The 22,655-nt window shown below is 35.4% G+C and overlaps 1 protein-coding gene across 1 annotated transcript in view; it reads right to left on the bottom strand.

Moving 5' to 3' along the window:
• Nucleotides 1-19,931, bottom strand: part of LOC128657398 (zinc finger protein OZF-like) — a 225,090-nt gene extending 205,159 nt beyond the window's left edge. Inside the window, exon 1 of the mRNA XM_053711735.1 lies at nucleotides 19,886-19,931. The gene's annotated coding sequence lies outside the window, so the exon portion shown is untranslated. The remainder of the gene's footprint in view (nucleotides 1-19,885) is intronic.
• Nucleotides 19,932-22,655: the final 2,724 nt, after the last annotated feature.

Below are 22,655 nucleotides of genomic sequence, written 5' to 3'. Positions count from 1 at the left end.
TAGCAATAAACTTGCAACTTGGTTATAATCTTTTTTAGCAAAAACGTACTGTGCCTCAAAGAGGTACTAAACGATTAAATGACAGTTGAAATAATGAACTGAAAAACAGTTATAGCATCAAACTTTAAAACAACACAACTTTTAGCAAAGGTTTGTTCCCATTAGTAAAATAACAATAATTAAATTTGACATAAAATTACAGAGCAACGTTTTTATTCACAGTCAATATAAAATTCTCACAACTCTGCTGAGAGAATCTACCTCCCTCCAAAGAAGTTTGAAGACCCCTGAGATCTGTCAGAGATGAACCGGATCATGCAGGAAATATAAGAGTAACTGACTGGAATTTTTGATGCGTAGCAAAGAGCGCCAAAAACGGCCCCTCCCCCTCACACACAGCAGTGAAGAGAAACGAAACTGTCACAATTAAAAGCAAACAACTGCCAAGTGGAAAATAGTGCCCAAATATTTATTCACTCAGTACCTCAGCAATGTAAACGATTCTACATTCCAGCAAAAACGTTTAACATGATAAATACTTATTAAAAGGATTAGTGACTTTTAACAGAGTAGTTCCGGTGAAATACCATCCCCAGAATACTGAAGTGTATACATACATGTCATTATAACGGTATGGCAGGATTTTCTCATCAATTCCATTCAGAAAATAAAAACTGCTACATACCTCAATGCAGATTCATCTGCCCGCTGTCCCCTGATCTGAAGCTTTTACCTCCCTCAGATGGCCGAGAACAGCAATATGATCTTAACTACTCCGGTTAAAATCATAGTAAAAAACTCTGGCAGATTCTTCCTCAAACTCTGCCAGAGAAGTAATAACACGCTCCGGTGCTATTGTAAAATAACAAACTTTTGATTGAAGTCATAAAAACTAAGTATAATCACCATAGTCCTCTCACACATCCTATCTAGTCGTTGGGTGCAAGAGAATGACTGGGACTGACGTAGAGGGGAGGAGCTATATGCAGCTCTGCTGGGTGAATCCTCTTGCATTTCCTGTTGGGGAGGAGTTATATCCCAGAAGTAATGATGACCCGTGGACTGATCACACATAACAGAAGAAAATGCTTCTATAGGCTAAAGTGGCAAGTATTTAGTGTGACCTCCCCTTACACTTTAACAACAGCAGGAACCTGGCTCTCGTAAACCTAAATGGAATGGAACCCTAATTATTGTCATTGCTAACACCTGTATTTGTCCTATTTCATGTTAACATGATTGCTGTAAAAAGGTCTATTACACAAGGTTTGTGCAAGAAATGCTTGAGAATTACATACACATATGGTAGGAGTTTAATTCATTGGAAGCTTGCTAATAAGACAAACTTTCAATAACATCATTCCATTCAAATTGCCACAAATCACAGATGTTGACAGACATAAAATCTAAAAGGTTTTTGGTAGGCATGTCCTAGCTGCGATCCGGAGAGGACGCATATCCATGCAGCTCCTGATGAAATTTCCATAACCTGCTGGTTATAAGATAATTTGTACAGCATCTCCGCCTATAATTTTTATCCTTATCTCAGTCCTGCTTTGTGGCACACTGAAAAAGTAATATTTGCTTTTTTTTTTATTATTCACAAGCTCAGGATTGGACAAATTGGGCCTAAAGCAGAGACTTTACAGAGGGTCATAACTCCCCCACTCACCCCTGAGTGTGTTCTATTACCCTTTAAACCTGCACTCTAAATCTAAATACACAGATGCACAGCAATAATTTCCGATTATAAATCATGCAGGACAAAACCTCATCTGACAAAATCAGCATGCTCTTTGCACAAGTGGAAAACTTACTGCTTTCAATATTGGAGAGATCACGATCTGAGGAAGACTATTTCAATGGGTTAAGCCAAACACAGACCTGCACAACTGTGCAGAGCTAACGCTTCCATATGGAGATAGCGGCCCTGAAGATCCAGACCAGCAGCAGGCCATATATGAGGAACCGCCGAAACAGCCGCATAAAGCAATGGCTCTTTGCGACACCAAGAACATTTTGAGACAGATTCCTCATCCAGGTCATCGGGTAACAACAAATTATCTATACTCCGGAGAGGAACATCTTTCACTGCTCAGCAACTCACAGATCCCATTGATCCAAAACTAACATCCCAAGCAGAGAACAGTTATCCCATATTGTAAACTACCTTTGTCACTATGGTAAAAAAAACAACTCACTAACTACTTGTTTCATGATTGATGCAAATACGGCTGATGCAGTAGACGGTCTGCACAAAGCAAGCCGATCTTTAAACTTACTTGACAACTTTTGTGATCTCCTTATTGGGATGGTAACTTTATCAATCATACTCTATCCATTAGAAACTATATGCAGATCAATCTGCAATGTACTCTCTAATCTGGACACACATCTGGTTTATGCTGGCTGCCAAAGTATTTAAAGGGCCACTGTAAGTAAATATTTTCTATGCCTGTTACTAACTAACTACCCCAAATACGCTTTTTATCAATAGCATATCATTAACATACCGTATATCAGAAATCTTGTCTGCAAATTTAATTGTTTTCCAAACCCACTCCGTGGGTATCCTTTGCTCTGTACCAATCCGTTTACAATATCTAGGTTTCAAAATGGCGCTTTAAACACAATTTCATTGGTTTAAGTATTTTGAACACACAGTGCTGAAAATAGTGGGCAGGATAATGTGACATCATCAGGGAATAAAAGATATAACTTTTGTAACGTTATGAAACTTCGTTTTGCAGAAAATATAGGTCAGTAGGTTTTAATTAATGTTTATTAACTTTAATATGTTAGTTGTTTGGCTTAAAAATTATAACAGAAAGTAATCCTTTAAGATAGAGTTAAGCTAGAGATGCTTCAGTTAAATATGTTTTCTCCATACCACTGTTTAGTTAACTATGTTTCTGTTTAATGTCGATCTAAAATGTTGGTTCAGCTCCTTGGCAGTCTTCAATACAAGGACAAGTTCTATTTGTGTTTATATTGATATTTATATGTACACCTCATATGTTATATTTTATTGTATAGGAAGTATCCCTATAGATCTAACTTACAGAATCATAACCTCTATAGCATATCATCATACCTGCCCTTGACTAGGTATTACTATGGTAATTCAAACATTACAACTCAATCCTATATGATTTCTTAATATTTCGGAGTCATTTTGGCTCAAATCGTGCCTAGCAGCCAGTGGCCGAGGTTGTGAATCATATCTGTTCTGAAGGCACTGAAGACAGAAAGGAAAATCATTTGAAGCACCATTATATACTAAAACATCCTATTCTCTGTTAGATCATATTATCATATCACTATCCAACATTGGTATACAAATCCCCTTATAGGGGGTGAAATTAATCAAGTAACTAATGTCAACTTTACAATAGGATAATTTTATTACTCAGCTTTCATTGTCCCCTTCAAGCAATCTGTTTGAGACAGTTACAGTGTGCCTTACTCCTAAAGAGAGTTTGTTTAGAATACTTTTTCACTATAGCTTAGATAATTTCTTTATAAAGTTTTTGGAATGTATTAATAGTAAGTTCAGTTGTGGCCTTCAATTTTGTTTTTATTTTTATGTTATACTTCATATTACCTTACTGATATAAATATTAAAAAGGTCCAAGAGAGGCCTTTAGTCTAATAAATCCCTACATCTTTACTATGTCACACAAAGGACCAACATAATGTAATAATGGGAAAATAAATGGGGATTACTTATTGTTTCCAGACTTACAAGCTCTAGTCCAGACAGCCATAGTGAGAGGGGAGGGAAGGTGCTTGCACAGGTCGAGACAGACCTGGTTTACTCAGCAGTTGTGGTATACCTTTAACTATAACCCCTCCTATTTGGTCTCCACCCTATATAAGGACTACCTGTAACACTCATTTACTGCCTGATTATTGAAGTCTTAGCTACTCTGGTGTAGCTTTCCTTATCTCAGGTCTCCTATTGCTTGTATCCTGTGCAAGGTGGTTTACTTTGTTTACTCTAGCTGCGTCTTGAATCTCTTATGCTCAAATCGTTACTTTGTCATTACCGACTTTGGATCATTCAACGGCCGGATCTACTTTTTCACCGCTACCCGGAAGTAAGCCGCATTCACACACGCTGCCTCTCCAAACACGGATCTTCCAATGCGGTAACAGAAATATCACGGTCCTCAAGGTGGTAACGTATACGAACAATGCTAAAGCCTTTAAACTTCTTACCTGCTTGTTTTTGTTACCATACTGAATTATTGGGCATCTCCTATTACCTGCAACATCCAATATGAACAAACATTGTATGTTTGTGGAATGTCTGAACTTGTAAATATTTTAGGCTGTGTGTGATTGCGTGAAGTAAGAAGAATCATTTGTTTCTACCAATTCAGATTCTGAGTTTGTCAGTATTTCTTTTTCATCTGTGGCCTCCGGTTATATATATATATCTTGAACATAAGATATATATTATATTAAATATTCCTTATATTTATTAACACTTAAGTCAGTAGTTAATATACAAATTCATCATATATTAAATGTCTCATATTGTTTAATCAGGCTACATAGAAGTTGTTTTCTGATTACTACAAAAAAGAGCAACAAGCTCTAATTTTAGAGCTAACCATTATAACCAATGTGCAAATACTTGTTTACTTAAATACGAAGCTCAGAATACCACATAATAATCAGGCCTAAAAAAACGAATTTTGAATTAATTAAACATTATGGATCCTAATGAAATAAAAAAGGAGTTTAATAATGTTTACCTTAAACTTGATTATTTAGCAAGAGCTGTGACAGAAGTGCAGACTGAAAATGCTGCACTGAAAACTATAGTTAAAGATTTTGTTACACAAAAGCCTCATGACCCACCTGAACCTCATATTAATTATCCACAACCTTTTTCAGGGAAACGTTCTGAGTTCAGGGAATTTAAGAATGCCTGTAATTTATTATTTTCTCTTAGACCTAAGACTTATCATACTGAGCGGATTAAAGTTTGTACCACAATATCTTTCCTACAAGGTGAACCCAGGACTTGGGCTAATAGGTTTTTTGAAAACAATAACAATATCCTGGATTCATTACAAGATTTTTTTTCTGCTTTAACTAGTCTATATCAAGACTCAAATTCTCAAATAAATGCTGAAATGAGATTGAGGTCTTTAAAACAAGGTAAGAGAAATGTGGAGGATTATACCACTGAGTTTCAGATGTGGGCAGAGGACTCTCAGTGGAATGAAATCAGTTTAAAAAATCAATATCGTTTAGGTTTATCTGAAACACTCAAAGATGAACTTTCACGTCTTGAGATCCCAGATACCCTTGATGGTCTTATTAAATTAAGTACATCTTTAGATCGTCGTTTGAGAGAAAGGAGGGCAGAAAAGGCCTCTAATGATACCTCATATAGAAGACCTTACCAAGTCACAACAAGTCATGACAAAGCTCATGGCAGTGCTACCCCTATGGAGATTGGTGTACTTAGAGGACCTCTGCCACCAGAGGAAAAAATTAGAAGGAGGTTGGAAAATCTCTGTTTATATTGTGCTCAAAAAGAACATGTAGTATCTACTTGTCCTTTGTTGAAAAAACAAAAGAATGGTAAGAAAAAAACCAGTGACTTTATTTACAGCATAGCTAATGATACACACATGACTTTGTCTATTTCTTTACAGTGGGACCAGAAAAATATCCAAACCAAGGCATTAATTGATTCAGGAGCATCCGGAAATTACATTGATTCCACTTATGTAAATAAAAATCGAATACCTACTATTTGTAAACAAAATCCTGTATCTATTAAGCTGATAGATGGTTCATTAATAGAACAAGGACCTATTACACATCATACTATTCCCCTGCTTGTAACATCATTGCAGGGACACACTGAATATTTATCTTTTGATCTCATAACCATTCATCAGCATACTCTCATCCTAGGCTATCCTTGGTTGAAGAAACACAACCCTCACATAAATTGGGTTTCAAATAAGGTAACATTAGATTCTGCTTTTTGTTCCCAAACTTGTTATCCACATCAAACCATAGCGTCACTTGATATTGGTTTACCCTCGTGTTATCAGGATTTGGCAGATGTATTTAATTTAAAAGAGGCAGAAAACCTTCCACCTCATAGGGAGTTTGACTGTCCTATCGATATAATACCTGGTTCCAAAATCCCTCATGGTAAGATCTATCCCCTCTCTCAAGAGGAACTCCAGTATATAAGAAACTACTTAGACGAAAATTTACGTAAGGGATTTATTTCACACTCCACATCCCCTGCAGCTGCAGGTATGTTTCTAGTAAGAAACAAGGATGGTACCATAAGACCTATTATTGATTATAGAGCTTTAAATAACATCACAATAAAAAACAGATACCCGTTACCTTTAATACCTGAACTTTTGGAACGTCTAACTGGTGCAACTATTTACACCAAATTAGATTTAAAGGGAGCTTATAATTTGATTAGAATTAAAGAAGGTCACGAATGGAAAACGGCATTCAGGACCAGATATGGCCTTTTCCAATATAATGTAATGCCTTTTGGTCTGAGTAATGCTCCGGCAACTTTTCAGTTTTTTATAAATGAGATCTTTCGTGACCTGATAGACGTTTGTGTCATAATATACCTTGACGACATATTAATTTATTCTAGAACACCTCAAGAGCATGAAAAACATGTACGCTGGGTATTAACTCGTTTAAAAGAACACAAACTATATGCTAAACTGGAAAAATGTTCCTTTCATGTCACAGAAATAAAATTCTTGGGTTACATCATCAGTCCCAACAAAATTCAAATGGATCCGGAGAAGGTATCAGCAATTCTAAATTGGCCTACTCCTACTTCCACAAAATCTGTACAACGATTCATTGGTTTTGCGAATTTTTATAGGAAGTTTATAAAAAATTTCTCTTCAATCGTTAAACCATTAACAACACTCACTAGTGAAAAACAAAGATTTAAGTGGACCGAATCCGCTAGTCTTGCCTTTAATAAATTGAAAGAAAATTTTACTACAGCTCCCATTCTAGTTATGCCAGATTTTGATTCAGAATTTATCCTTGAAGTAGATGCATCCGACTCAGGTATCGGTGCAGTTTTATCACAACAAGATAAGAACAAGACTGAGATTCATCCTATTGCTTTCTATTCAAAAATGTTAACTAGTGCTGAGAAAAACTATAGCATAGGAGATAAAGAACTTCTAGCTATAAAACGTGCTCTAGATCATTGGAGACATTTATTAGAAGGTTCTAAGCTACCTTTTAAGATTTATACTGACCATAAAAATCTTGAATTTCTAAAAACAAGTAAGACCTTGTCTGCAAGACAAGCAAGATGGTCTATATTTTTTGATCGTTTCGATTTTCTCTTAACCTACAGACCAGGACATTTAAATACCAAAGCCGATGCCCTCTCTAGATTACATGAACAAGACACTCATAATCAAATTTACCAAATCATTCCAAAAGAAAAAATTATAGGTTTATTAACACCTTTAGAAGAGGAGATCTTAAAAGAATTAAAACATGAACCACCACATGGAATAGACTGTCAAAAAGATTCCAAGACTGGTCTTTTCTATCATAATTCTAAACTATATATCCCCAAACAAATTAGATCTTCTATTCTTAAACAAACCCATGACGGGACACTAGCAGGCCATCCAGGTATTTCTAAAACTATAGACCTAACCAGGAGAAATTATTGGTGGCCACTCATGGATACCTATATTACAAACTATGTAAAACATTGTGATACCTGTGCCAGAAACAAGTTAACACACAAAAGACCATCAGGTCTTTTATCTCCTCTGCCTATTCCTGACAAACCCTGGAGTACCATATCAATGGACTTTATTGTCGAGTTACCTGAATCCCACCATTACAATACTATTTTAGTTGTCATTGATCATTTAACAAGACTGGCTCATTACATTCCCCTAAAAGGTCTCCCTACAGCTTTCACTACAGCTCACGTTTTCCTAGACAACATAGTTCGCTTACATGGACTGCCCAAAGTTATAATAACTGATCGTGGTACACAGTTTACCTCTAATTTTTGGAGATCCCTATGTAAGTTAATCAAAATTGATTCTAGATACTCGACTGCTTTTCACCCTCAGACAAATGGTCTTACAGAACGACTCAACCAAACCCTTGAGCAATATCTTCGTTGTTATATATCTCATCTGCAGGATGACTGGTCATCCTATTTACCTTTGGCTGAATTCTGTTATAACAATACTACTTCTACATCTACTAAACTATCCCCATTATTCGTTACTTATGGATATCATCCTACTACTATTTCATTGTCCTCTCAACAAGTGAACTCTCCCTCAGCATTGGATTTCGCAACTACCCTACAAGAAAGACTTAACATCCTGAAAAAACATCTTTCGGAAGCTAAAGATTATCAAAAAAGGTTATATGATACCCATCACACTGCTAGCCCGGCTTATCAGATTGGAGATTTGGTACTACTCTCGACAAAGAATCTCAAACTGTCAGTTCCTAGCAAAAAGTTAGCAAATCAATATTTGGGTCCTTTTAAGATTTCTAAAATAATCAACCTCAATGCTGTGAGATTAGAGCTTCCCCAGGATTTTAAGATTCACCCCTCTTTTCATGTCTCTCTGTTAAAGCCATATCTTCCTTCACCTCAGTCTCTCTCCTTGTCTCGACCACCTCCAATACTCGTTGATGATCGAGAGGAGTATGAAGTTGAAGCTGTATTGGATTCTAGGATCCATAGGAAGAGGTTAGAGTATCTTGTGAAATGGAAAGGTTATGGTTCGGAGGATAACTCTTGGCAGCTTCATTCTGATCTTCGCACTCCCCGTCTTCTACGAAATTTTCATCGCCGCTATCCTGAGAAACCTAGTTTGGAAACCCCTGGGGTGCTTCCTTGAAGGGGGGGAGATGTGGTATACCTTTAACTATAACCCCTCCTATTTGGTCTCCACCCTATATAAGGACTACCTGTAACACTCATTTACTGCCTGATTATTGAAGTCTTAGCTACTCTGGTGTAGCTTTCCTTATCTCAGGTCTCCTATTGCTTGTATCCTGTGCAAGGTGGTTTACTTTGTTTACTCTAGCTGCGTCTTGAATCTCTTATGCTCAAATCGTTACTTTGTCATTACCGACTTTGGATCATTCAACGGCCGGATCTACTTTTTCACCGCTACCCGGAAGTAAGCCGCATTCACACACGCTGCCTCTCCAAACACGGATCTTCCAATGCGGTAACAGAAATATCACGGTCCTCAAGGTGGTAACGTATACGAACAATGCTAAAGCCTTTAAACTTCTTACCTGCTTGTTTTTGTTACCATACTGAATTATTGGGCATCTCCTATTACCTGCAACATCCAATATGAACAAACATTGTATGTCTGTGGAATGTCTGAACTTGTAAATATTTTAGGCTGTGTGTGATTGCGTGAAGTAAGAAGAATCATTTGTTTCTACCAATTCAGATTCTGAGCTTGTCAGTATTTCTTTTTCATCTGTGGCCTCCGGTTATATATATATATATCTTGAACATAAGATATATATTATATTAAATATTCCTTATATTTATTAACACTTAAGTCAGTAGTTAATATACAAATTCATCATATATTAAATGTCTCATATTGTTTAATCAGGCTACATAGAAGTTGTTTTCTGATTACTACAAAAAAGAGCAACAAGCTCTAATTTTAGAGCTAACCATTATAACCAATGTGCAAATACTTGTTTACTTAAATACGAAGCTCAGAATACCACAGCAGTAGAGGGCTAGCCTATACGAGCCCCCTCCTACTGTACGTCATACTCTCGCGGTTTGAAAGAAAGAGAGAGAAAGAGAGAGAAAGAGAGAGAAAGAGAGAGAAAGAGAGAGAGAGAGAGAGAGAGAGAGAGAAAGAGAGAGAAAGAGAGAGAGAGAAAGAGAGAGAAAGAGATGCACTCGCAGGACTTCCACAAAAACCTTTAATATAGGAACGTTTTCGGGATTCACAACCCCTTCATCAGCATATACATAAGAAATAAATCAAACCTTTTATAGTGTGAAACACCAAACACAAACCTAGTGCCCTCCTGAAAGTGCGCCAAAATTTTGAATGTGGAACGCAAGTTGCATTCCACAGTGAGAGCCGTGACCGGAAGTTGCGATACATAACTTCCGGTTTTTGGCGGTAATATTCTGATTACAGAATTTAAAACAAAAAGCAAATACACATTCTCTTTCGTGAACAAAATGAACATAGTATCAATGTGTATACACATCTCATGTAGTGAACCAAACTGGCCAATCTTAGTGTATATAGATCGCCATAATAGTGAAACAAGCTACCAATCTTGTATATAAGTGTATACAGATCGCCATGGTAACAGTGGTCATGGTTTCATTAAACAACACTCCCTGGTGCTAGAATGTAGGCAACAGCCTAGAGAAAAAAAACAACATATAAATGTGGTATGCGTATAAAAAAAAGTGAATACTTATTAATGGTATAAGTTTGTCATGAGTATACAAGAGATAAAAAAAAAAATTAAAATAACTTGTGGGGATTGTTGCAGGGCATTGATTAATAGCGCTATGACAAATTGGAAGTAACTGCCTGAATATATGTAAGTGTAATGATAGAAGGTATCAGATCTTGAGACAATATGAACATTGTTTAGAGATATCCATAGTAACATATGTTTAAATATAGATAGAGTGTCTGTTCATCACAGGTCAGTGTGACAGAATTCATATATAACCCAAACCTGGAAAGACATAATAATATACATATAGTAAAGATCACTCAGCAACTGTATACTAAATAACAGACATTTAAATGCCCCAAAAGGGCTAAATCAGTCTGTGTGTCCACATAAGTCAAGCCTAACTAGGCTGCGGGATTACAATAGACTGTCCATCCAGAACTACTCTGTGCCAAAGAGGTATAGAAAATGGAAATGATCTGTGATGTCCATGGATGGATATCCCTAAACAATGTTCATATTGTTGGATCAGATGCCTTTTTAAAAAATGGCGATCTCAAGATCTGATACCTTCTATCATTACACTTACATATATTCAGGCAGTTACTTCCAATTTGTCATAGCGCTATTAATCAATGCCCTGCAACAATCCCCACAAGTTATTTTAAATTATTTTTTTATCTCTTGTATACTCATGACAAACTTATACCATTAATAAGTATTCACTTTTTTATACACATATCACATTTATATGTTGCTTTTTTTCTCTAGGATGTTGCCTACATTCTAGCACCAGGGAGTGTTGTTTAATGAAACCATGACCACTGTTACCATGGCGATCTGTATACACATATATACAAGATCGGTAGCTTGTTTCACTATTATGGCGATCTATATACACATACACATAAGATTGGCCAGTTTGGTTCACTACATGAGATGTGTATACACATTGATACTATGTTCATTTTGTTTACGAAAGAGAATGTGTATTTGCTTTTGTTTTAAATTCTGTGATCAGAATATTACCACCGAAAACCGGAAGTGATGTATCGCAACTTCCGGTCACAGCTCTCACTGTGGAACGCAACTTGCGTTCCACATTCGAAATTTTGGCGCACTTTCAGGAGGGCACTAGGTTTGTGTTTGGTGTTTCACACTATAAAAGGTTTGATTTATTTCTTATGTATATGCTGATGAAGGGGTTGTGAATCCCGAAAACGTTCCTATATTAAAGGCTTTTGTGGAAGTCCTGCGAGTGCATCTCTTTCTCTTAATATGCCTTTTATTTTTGCACCCAGGCTGTTATGGAAATTGTCTTGTGTGTGTATGTATATATATATATATATATATATATATATATATATATATATATATATATATATATATATATATATATATATATATATATATATATTAGTCAGATAAAGGAAAAAGGATAAAGGGAAGAACAAAAAGGTCACATTCATAAGCCTGGACACTATGGATTCACACGGTGCACCTATTAAAGTCACATCAAGATCAGAAGAAGAAATGGGAGCTAGATCAAAAAACGGGGTTGTGACGTCAATGCCAACAGAGGAAATAAGCAAAGCACCTATTCCCCCACAGACGCCAAGGTATCCAAGTCGCCAAAAATTCAAGAAGAACAAAAACAAGAACTAAAGATTATTAATCTTTCGGATCACCCCTTAAATTAATTTGAAAAAGCAGTATTATCCAAAGGCCTGGGCTTTTCACCAACACAGGACTTCAATCTTTTTAATACCATTTTGGACTTAAAGGGACAGTCAAGTCCAAAAAAAACTTTCATGATTTAAATAGGGCATGCAATTTTAAACAACTTCCCAATTTACTTTTATCACCAATTTTGCTTTGTTCTCTTGGTATTCTTAGTTGAAAGCTAAACCTAGGAGGTTCATATGCTAATTTCTTAGACCTTGAAGACTGCCTCTAATCTGAATACAGTTTGACCACTAGAGGGCATTAGTTCACATGTTTCATATATATAACATTGAGCTCATGCACGTAAAGTGACCTAGGAGTGAGCACTGATTGGCTAAACTGTATGTCTGTCAAAAGAACTGAAATAAGGGGGCAGTCAGCAGAGGCTTAGATACAAGATAATTACAGAGGTAAAATGTGTATTATTATAACTGTGTTGGATATGCAAAACTGGGGAATAAGTAATAAAGGGATTATCTTTCTTTTTAAACAACAAAAATTCTGGTGTTGACTGTCCCTTTAAATAAATTTGTCCGCAAGATAACATTGAAGAAACACTTCAGCAAGGATCCAACATTGGGTTGTGATGAGAGTCCACCGTTATGTAGTTATGTCTCTAAATGAAAAATGCAATTTCTTAGAGTTGTGTAATATTGCTTTACTATGTGATCTTAATGTAGACAATGAGAGTGTGAACAATAAAACCAAACAACAGGTTGTTAAGAGCCTTAAAAAGAGCACTTTCTATCCTGTTAACTCTCGCACAGACCTCATAGAGGTTTTTCATGCCATAGTAGAGCAAGATTTAACAGAATTAGCTGAGAAGAATTCAAAGATTAATGCCAACAAACACAGATATAAAAACTTGAACAGGAGGGAATGGAAAGCTTTAAATAAAATAACTAACAACAAAGACCTAGTGGTAGTGGATTCTGATAAGGGAGGTTCAATAGTTATTTTAAATAGAGAACAATACCTTAAAGTGAATGTAAAGTCATCCTCTGTTCTAAACACCTGTGTAACATATGTCAATAAAAAACTATAGTTTCATTCATGAAATTCTACCTTTTTCAATCGTTAGCTTTATTTTCATAATTTTAGCCTTGTTTTCGCTGAAATCAACCTCCTCCCGGCATTCGCGCTCCGTTCCTCAATTTTTTGATTGACGCCTTGATAGCCAATAACGTCTCTAACCACAGGGGGACCCACCCCATTACAATGACGTAATACGTCTTCATTGCGCATGCGTTCGTTTGCGGTGTAGAGCTAATTTAATATAAGCTCGTGCACATTTCGCGCATGCGCATTATACCGAAACACGGCATCGCAATAATTAAAAAAATTAAGAAATTACTGGATAATAGGTTAGACTTCGCTCCTGTCCTTCACCACTCGCAACAATAGTTTTCATTGAATGGAGTTAGACTCATTCAATGAATACTATGTTGATGAAAACCGGAAACAGGAGTAACGCATGCGCAATTGAAAGAATACACGGGAGCGCGCAGTTCCGATACGTAAACAGCGGGTGGGGCCGCTGTTTACGTAAGATGGGGGAGAATAAGCAAACTGAGAGTGGGAGGAGCGGGTAAGTGAATGACCGATAATACTAATATAAAATAACATTGCAATAATACATTTTATTAAAAAAGGATTGTGGCGGTATGCTTTAGCGTATGATTCTCTACAACTATATATAATACAATATTGAAAAATTTACATTCACTTTAAGGAAGCTATGAGGCAGTTAAATGACACAGATACCTACAAAAAATTAACCTTTAATCCTACAGTCAAATTCCAGAGGGAACTTTCTTCTCTGTTAGATGATGGTAGAGAAAGGAATATTTTTACCAATAGTATTTGTGATTCATTATTTGTAGAACACCCTAGAATCCCGGTATTCAAATTCCTACCAAAGGTACATAAAAGCATAACCAATCCCCCAGGGAGACCAATTATATCTGCAATTGGCTCTCTGGGGGAAAGGTTGGGAGAATGGTTGGATGTGCAATTACAAACAGTGGTTCAGTCCTTACCAGGCTTCTTACGCGACACAAAGCATTTGATTCGATCTTTACATGAATACAAATGTGACACAGATTACAACTTTGTAACAATAGATGCTGTGTCTTTGTATTCATGTATACCACATGATCAAGGTTTGTTGGCTATGAAAGCTATGTTGTCTAAATATTCTAATAATGATTCAAATCTAATTGATTTCATGTTACAAGTAACCAGATTTTTGCTGCATCACAATTATTTTATTTTTGATGGTATATATTTTCTACAGCAGAGAGGCACTGCGATGGGGGCAAAATTTGCCCCCTCGTATGCTAATCTTTACTTAGCAGAATTTGAGGATAAAAAATTGTTTAATGTTGCTAATCCATTCAAGAAACATATCGTCTATTATACACGTTTCATAGACGATATGTTATTGTTATGGAGTGGTAAAGACAAAGATTTAGATGAATTTGTAGAATATTTGAACCAGAATGATGCCAACCTAAAATTCACATTCAGTCACTCCAAAGACGGTATACCATTTCTAGATGTTAAACTCAGTTAAAATACAGAGGGTATTGTCACAGAGGTCTTTAGGAAAGAAATTTCGGGCAACACTATTCTCAGAGCAGATTCTTGTCATCCATTTCATTTGAAAAAGGGGATACCTAAGGGTCAATATATTAGACTACGGAGGAACTGTAGTAGCTTGGAGAGCTATAAGAAACATGCAGCAGATCTTACCCTCAGATTGAAAGAGAGAGGTTATGATGAACAAAGTTTAATAACAATATCTGAACAAGTGAGCAAATTTGATAGAAATAGTTTACTAAAAGATAAGGATAAAGACATCAGGATTAAGGATGGTGTCAATTTTATCACGTCTTATAGTAGACAATTTGATAACATTAGTAGAATTATTAAGAACAGATTACCTATTTTAGATAGGGATTTAGATCTAAAACATATTTCTACTAAATGTAATTTTATCTCTCGAAAAGCTAAAACCATTGGAGATATGGTCAGAAAGGATTTTAGCAAAAAGAGCTCACTTAGTACACAGTCAACTAATTGGTTAACATCAAAACCAGGTTTTTATAAATGTAATGTTAGACCTTGTAAGAGTTGCAGTTATGCCACAGTTGGGGATTCATTTACCTCTACAAGTACAGGCCGGATATTTAAAATTAAAGAGCATATTTCCTGCACTTCTACCTTTGTTATATATCTTTTAACTTGCAAAATCTGTAATTTTCAATATACAGGGTTAACATCTAGGATGCTTAAAGATCGAATAAGAGAGCATTTGCTTTCTCTTGAGGCAGAAATTCCCAAAACCCCTGTAGCTAAGCATTTTGCTTTACATGATGATAAATCAGCCGGTTTTAAATTTCAAGGGATTGAGGCAGTTAAATTAGGACCCAGAGGTGGGAATAGATATGCAGCACTTAGTAAACGTGAAGTTTACTGGATTCACACTTTGAAAACTGGTGCTCCTCTTGGTATTAACAAAATTAGTGACATCAAATTGTTCATTGATAATATATAAATCTCAGAATATTGGGTTATTTTTGGATTCATAATGTCTCATATTCAAATGTTTCTTATATACCGAGAACTTGAAGCTTAAAATAGATCTAAATTTTGGTATGGTCAAAATTATACATATTGACATAAATATTTCATTTATGTTTGGATTCACTGGGAGCAATTGTGCCCCTCTCAATATACTTGTACTCTTTAGCATTTGACTTTTATATGGTATAATTTGTATTGGGACACTTTACTGATTCTGCTCTCAGTGTATATCTAAATAAATGAATATATTTGTTACATGTGGGTTGATCATGATTGACTAAAACATTTAATAACTTCACACTTCATGTGTATGTTTTGATCATATTTAAGTCAGCGAATGGTCACTGAGATTTATTCTCTGAATATTTATTCTCTGAATATTTAATTTAAGGGTAACAGAATGAGCCCTTGCCCACCCGACTTTGATTGTACTATCGTTTTTAATGTGCAGATTTAGTAATACAATCTTATAAGAAAACATAGTCTTAGTATTTCTGTATATATATACATTTTTTTCTTATGTATATAAATTTTTTTCAAGTTTATTTAATATGCATAATTTATATTATTATTTCACACATTAGATTTGGTGTTTATTTATATTATTTTTCTGTTGTTATATTTAATTATGCGACAGGTGTGTAGAGCTCATATCCTGTTTTTAAGGAGCCTTTACACACCTGTCAGGTAGCTCTGATGAAGTGCCCAATAGGGCAGGAAACGCATCAGCGGTAGTCAGGTCTGTGTACTGTGCCTTTGCCTTTTTACTCACGGAGTCTAAATAAAGGTGAAGTTTTAAACGTATCTTATCAGCCTTACTGTTCTTTCGAATATTGGGTTCTATTTTGTTTCACTGAGAGGTGTTGAAAAATCTTTGTTCACTTATAGTCAGAGGAAGGGACGGTTTGGTGTCCCGAAACGTCACAATAAATATTTTTGTTTACACAGATGGCCAAAGTCCAGAGAGTGCTTATTTATTATTGATTCTCTCTCTCTCTCTCTATATATATATATATATATATATATATATATATATATATATATATATATATATATATATATATATATATATATATATATATATATATATATATATATATATATATATATATATATTATACACACACACAGATATATACAGAGATAGACAGATTATATATATATATATATATATATATATATATATATATATATATATATATATATATATATATATGTGTGTGTGTGTGTAAAGCAAGCGGGGGGGGGGGGATTAAATAAGCATAAAATACATAGAACAATATTCCGCTGTAGACAAATTGAAATCCCATGCACGTGATCGCGAGATTTAAATGATGGGATCGGGTTGGGGGGCATCCCTATGAAGCTAGGCACTGCCTCCAGACCGCAATCCCATCCGGGAAGCCCCATTGGCTTCAGGACAGTCAAACGGCTCGGACGTTCTATTCCGTCCTAACAGCGTTAAAGCCCGGCGTGGTTAGGACCGGAATAAAACGCAGCAACTGCGTTAAAAGGTTAATTAAAGGTTAATTAAATTTGTAACAATAAATACATACCCCATACACTTTTTTTTTTTTTTTTTTAAATCAGACAGGTTTTAATTCATCCTTCTGGAAAGTGCCCGATTGGGAATGGTTTTATTTTTCATCATAACGATCCCAAGCACACTACTAATTAAGTTAAATCATATTTGGAGAGAAAAACAGCTGATAAAACACTGACACTCATGGATTGGCCTCCACAGAGTCCAGACCTGAATATTATAGGGGCAGTATGGGATCAGCTGGACATAGAAAGAAATAAAAGTAAAACTAAAGAAGAACGCTGGGATGCGCTGAAATAAGCCTGGTATAATATACCAGATTACTTCAGAAAGCTTCAGGACAGTCTCCCCAAAAGAGTTCACAATGTGCTTAGAGCCAAAGGAGGTCACACTAAATACTGACTTTTTCATGCAGAAGCCATTTTGTTCTGAAAATTGTGGGGGTTTTTATATTTTTGTGTGTACATATTTCCTGTTTGTATCTTAATAAAAAGACTGAAAAATAAATATGGATGGTCTTTTAAAAAAAAAAAAAAAAAAAAAAAAAACTTTGCTAAAACAACTAATCTAATGGTGGCCTAAGACTTTTGCACTGTACTATATATCAGGGGATTAACCTTTTTGAGAGCATGTAGCAAAATTGGTGACAGTTCTCTAAAAAAAAATATATATCTTGCTGTTCATACAACATTTTATACTATTTATTTTTTCTCACTGCCACAAATACCTTCATCTTCTGCAGCACATCAGGGTTTATGGTTAGTTGTGCAGTACATTGTCTAATTAAGTTCTACACTGCAGAAGTAAATGCTGATGTACTGCAGGGTATAAAACATTTGTATTTAATTAAAGTGAAGGTAAAACTTTGATGAATGAAATCCCGGTTTTTAAAAATACTATTAAAAACAGGGGCACTTTCATTCATCAAAGTTTAGAAAGCAGCCATTTTGTTTAAAAACTTACCTTTCTTCGTTTCACAGCCGGAGCAGCTTCCCCCACCCGGAGATCCTCTCTTCACAAGTCAGCAATGACTAATCCGGCTTCCTCCAATCACGGCTTTCCTTCCAGGGGAGTTATTGCCTGAGGCCATGCCATGATTGGAGGAAGCCGGATTAGTCATTGCTGACGTGTGAATAGAGGATCTCTGTGCGGGGGAAGCTGCTCCGGCCGTAAAGAGGAGAGAGGCAAGTTATTGTTTTTTTTTGTTTTTTTTACAAAACGGCTGCTTTCTAAACTTTGATGAATGAAAGTGCCCCTGTTTTTAATAGTATTTTTAAAAACTGGGCTTTCATTCATCAAAGTTTACCTTCACTTTAATAATGTATTTTTATAACCATGGTCACCAGCATCTTCCACATCCCCTGTATCTGTCTCACCCACACACATCCACAACACCTTATATAGACATCCTTCTGCCTCACATACACTACACCTCCTATATCACCTCATGTAGAGCTATGCAGTACTATAGAGCTGTTCCACAGCTGCCAGCAGCTTATATGCAAACATTTAACACAATGCAGAGGTTCCCTCTACTTCACTCACAGCACCCTTTCCCAGTACCCTATATACAGATATATAATATTTTAGAGAGATACCTCTACCTCACACACTGAGCCCTCTCACCGGTTCCTTATATACAAATATATAATATTATAGAAAGGTTCTTCTGCCTCACACACAGAGCCACCTCCACAGTTTCTTATATACAGATATGTAATATTATTAGAGGTTCCCTCTGTCTCACACACAGAACCACCACGTTTCTTATATACAGATAATTAATATTATAGAGACTGCTTCCTCTGCCTCACACAGCCATCTCCCCAGTTCCTTATATCTGCCTGACACACGCCTCACTCCCCATTACATAACATAAAGATATAGAATATTATAGAGAGGTTCCTCTGCCTCTCACACATAGTTCCCCTCCCCAGTAATTTATTAACAAATATATAATTATAGAGCGGTTCCCTCTGCCTGACACAGCACTCTACCGAGTACTAACTATATATATATATATATATATATATATATATATATATATATATATATATATATATATATATATATATATATATATATATATATATATTACTGGGTTATGTTATAGAGAGGTTCCCTCTGCATCACACACAGCCCCCTCCCCAGTACCTTATACACAGATATATCATACAATAGAGAAGTTCCCTCTGCCTTACACGCATCATACAGCTCAATACTGTAACATAGATATGTAATATTATAGAGATTTCTTCTGTATCACACACACACACACAGTAGTATCTCACAGATATATGTTATAGAGTAGTCATCTGCCTCACACACAGGCATCTCCCCAGTTCCTTATATCTGTCTCACACACGCCCCAATCCCCATTACATAACATACAGATATATAATAAAGAGAAGCTCCCTCTGTATTACACACACAGCTCCTCCCAAGACTTCCTCTGACAAACACACCCGTCCCTGCTGCCTCATCAGTACATACACAGTCTCACACATCCTCTTTAGTACAGTATACGCGGGTATATACCTGTATAGAAAGAGAGTTTTGCACGTATTCACCGTTAATCTCTGAGGCGGTATCAGCTAGTTCCCATCCAGCTAAAGGACCAGTTATGTCATAAATCACATGAATGCTGCGGCCAACGGTAAAGAGGGTACTATGCATTCATTGTCCTTAAGTTAATTAGGCGCAAGCTGTTACGGTTTTATTTAGGTTACTATTAGGGTTGTCAGCTTTTTTTCAAAAAAATACTGGACAGCCAGCAGATATATATATATATATATATATATATATATATATATATATATATATATATATATATATATATATATATATATATATATATATATATATATATATATATATATATATACACTATATATATATACACTATATATATATATATATATATACAGTGTATATATATATATGTATACACACAGTATATATATATATATATATATATATATATATATATATATATATATATATATATATATATATATATATATATATAGTGTATATATATATAGTATATATATATATATATATATATATAAATATATACTGTGTGTGTATATATATATATATATACTATATACAGTATATATATATATATAGTATATATATATATACTATGTGTGTGTATATATGTATATATATATATATATACTGTATATAGTATGAAAGACCAAGAATATTGTAAGTAAAGCGCAAAAAAAACACTATTATGTATCTCTAGTAAGGTCAGGATACACTATATAAGCAGTACCATAAATATAAATAAAATGGAAACACAGACTATTCAGACTGAATGTAGTATTAAATTAAAACCATTACACTACAATGGTGATTAGTCCAAAAGACATAGGTGTGAAGATGCTATTCTATTAGGGTATAGTTTAGGTGTATATATGCACGCAAACCATATATATAAATAGAAGAAAAAGTTCCCCAAATTACTATAAACATGTAATTCAGATACTAATAAACATCCAAAAGCTATCACGTTAAATGTATGATGAACTGTAGGAATAGAATGCAATAGCAGTGGACAAGAGGTTAATATAAATAATATGTTTAAGTAGGTGCGTATCCCAATGGAATGGTAAGCTTCGATATCACATACATAAAAGTCTCTAATAACGGTATGTTATTTAGTGTCCAAGGGATAATAATGAAAGAAGTCTGTATATATGAATATATAAAATCCAGAGGCCAACTGTAACGAAATTCTCAGAAAACAGATGATTCCAAATTCTTAATGCTGCAGATGTTTGCGTTCCAAAACTATATACAGGTGGGTACTCACCAGAATCAACCCCAATCATATGAGTTAAGGTAGGGGCCAGCAAAAGGAAAACATCAGTTTTAGGCGAAGGATGTTTTCCTTTTGCTGGCTCCTACCTTACCTCATATGATTAGGGTTGATTCTGGTGAGTACCCACCTGTATATAGTTTTGGAACGCAAACATCTGCAGCATTAAAAATTTGGAATCATCTGTTTTCTGAGAATTTTGTTACAGTTGGCCTCTGGATTTTATATATTCATATATACAGACTTCTTTCATTATTATCCCTTGGACACTAAATAACATACCGTTATTAGAGACTTTTATGTATGTGATATCGAAGCTTACCATGTCAGCCCGCGGATCTTCTTGCTGTTGTGACATCACGTGCATGATCACGTGACGTCTGACAGTCACTACAGCGGCAGGCAGCACGCAGAGCGCAGGGGCACCGCACATCAAGATCTCCAATCAGCTGAGTGGAGCCGGAGACTAAACAGTAGACAACAAGTGGACACGGCTGTGGGCGGCTGCCTGTCACTGCCGGGGGGGGGGGGGCTAAATTAGGGCTAATAGTCTTAAAAAGTAAAAAGTATAAATACATTAAAAAAAAGTTCATAAGCAAAAAAAATAAACAAAAAAATTCAAAAGCAAATTACCTAAGGCTATGTCCGTTTTTTTTTTTTTAAATAAAATTACCGGGCAGCAGCCTGAAATACCGGACAGTCCAGTCTAATACCGGACACCTGGCAACCCTAGTTAATATAAGTATGCGCTTGTGTGTGGAAAGAAGTGTATAAGGTACCGCAGTGTGTGGTGTAAAGAGGATCATCGGTAAAATCTGAGTTTCCCGTTCTAAATTATTTTCTCGCCATACCTCATTATTTTACTCCTGAAAAACGAGGCTGAAGTTGGCTTCTTATTCGTCCAGCTTCGTATTAGTTGAAGTTGGCTTCTTATTCAGCAACTGATACAATCAGCCAAATAAAGCAGTATAAACAAAATATCTACAATTATTTACACTTTCCCAAAACCTAAACAAACTTATATTTTATACAAATAATATTGCAATAAACAGCTGGTAAGCATGGTACAATTTTGGTTATTTTTTTAAAAGGGTTAAAGGGATATTCCAGCCAAAATTAGAATCTACATGGATGCATTTCAGTTTTGAATACAAGTAGTATTTCTAATATATATGTATTAGCAAAAACGCTTCTTTTAAAAGCTATAGCTGTTTCAAATGTGTATTTAAGTATGCACCTTGCACCAGCATTTTAAACACAGCACTTGCTCAGAGAGCCTAAGGTGCTTGTACCATCTAGTAATGACTCAATTTGTTAATTGCTGACATGACACAAACCCCACTGATGCTCTGATCAGTTACAGTATTTAAAATGTTTGTGCACTGAAAATATCTAGTTATGCTTCACATGCACATGCAGAGAAAAATGCTAACACTAAAACAGTAATTACTTCTACTGGAAGCTTTTTTTGCCACTGCA

The sequence above is a fragment of the Bombina bombina genome, chromosome 4 (assembly GCF_027579735.1).
Source record: "Bombina bombina isolate aBomBom1 chromosome 4, aBomBom1.pri, whole genome shotgun sequence".
NCBI classification, from domain to species: Eukaryota; Metazoa; Chordata; class Amphibia; order Anura; family Bombinatoridae; genus Bombina; species Bombina bombina.
The sequence above is the reverse complement of the archived record's forward strand: the minus strand, read 5'-3'. Positions and strand labels throughout refer to the sequence as shown.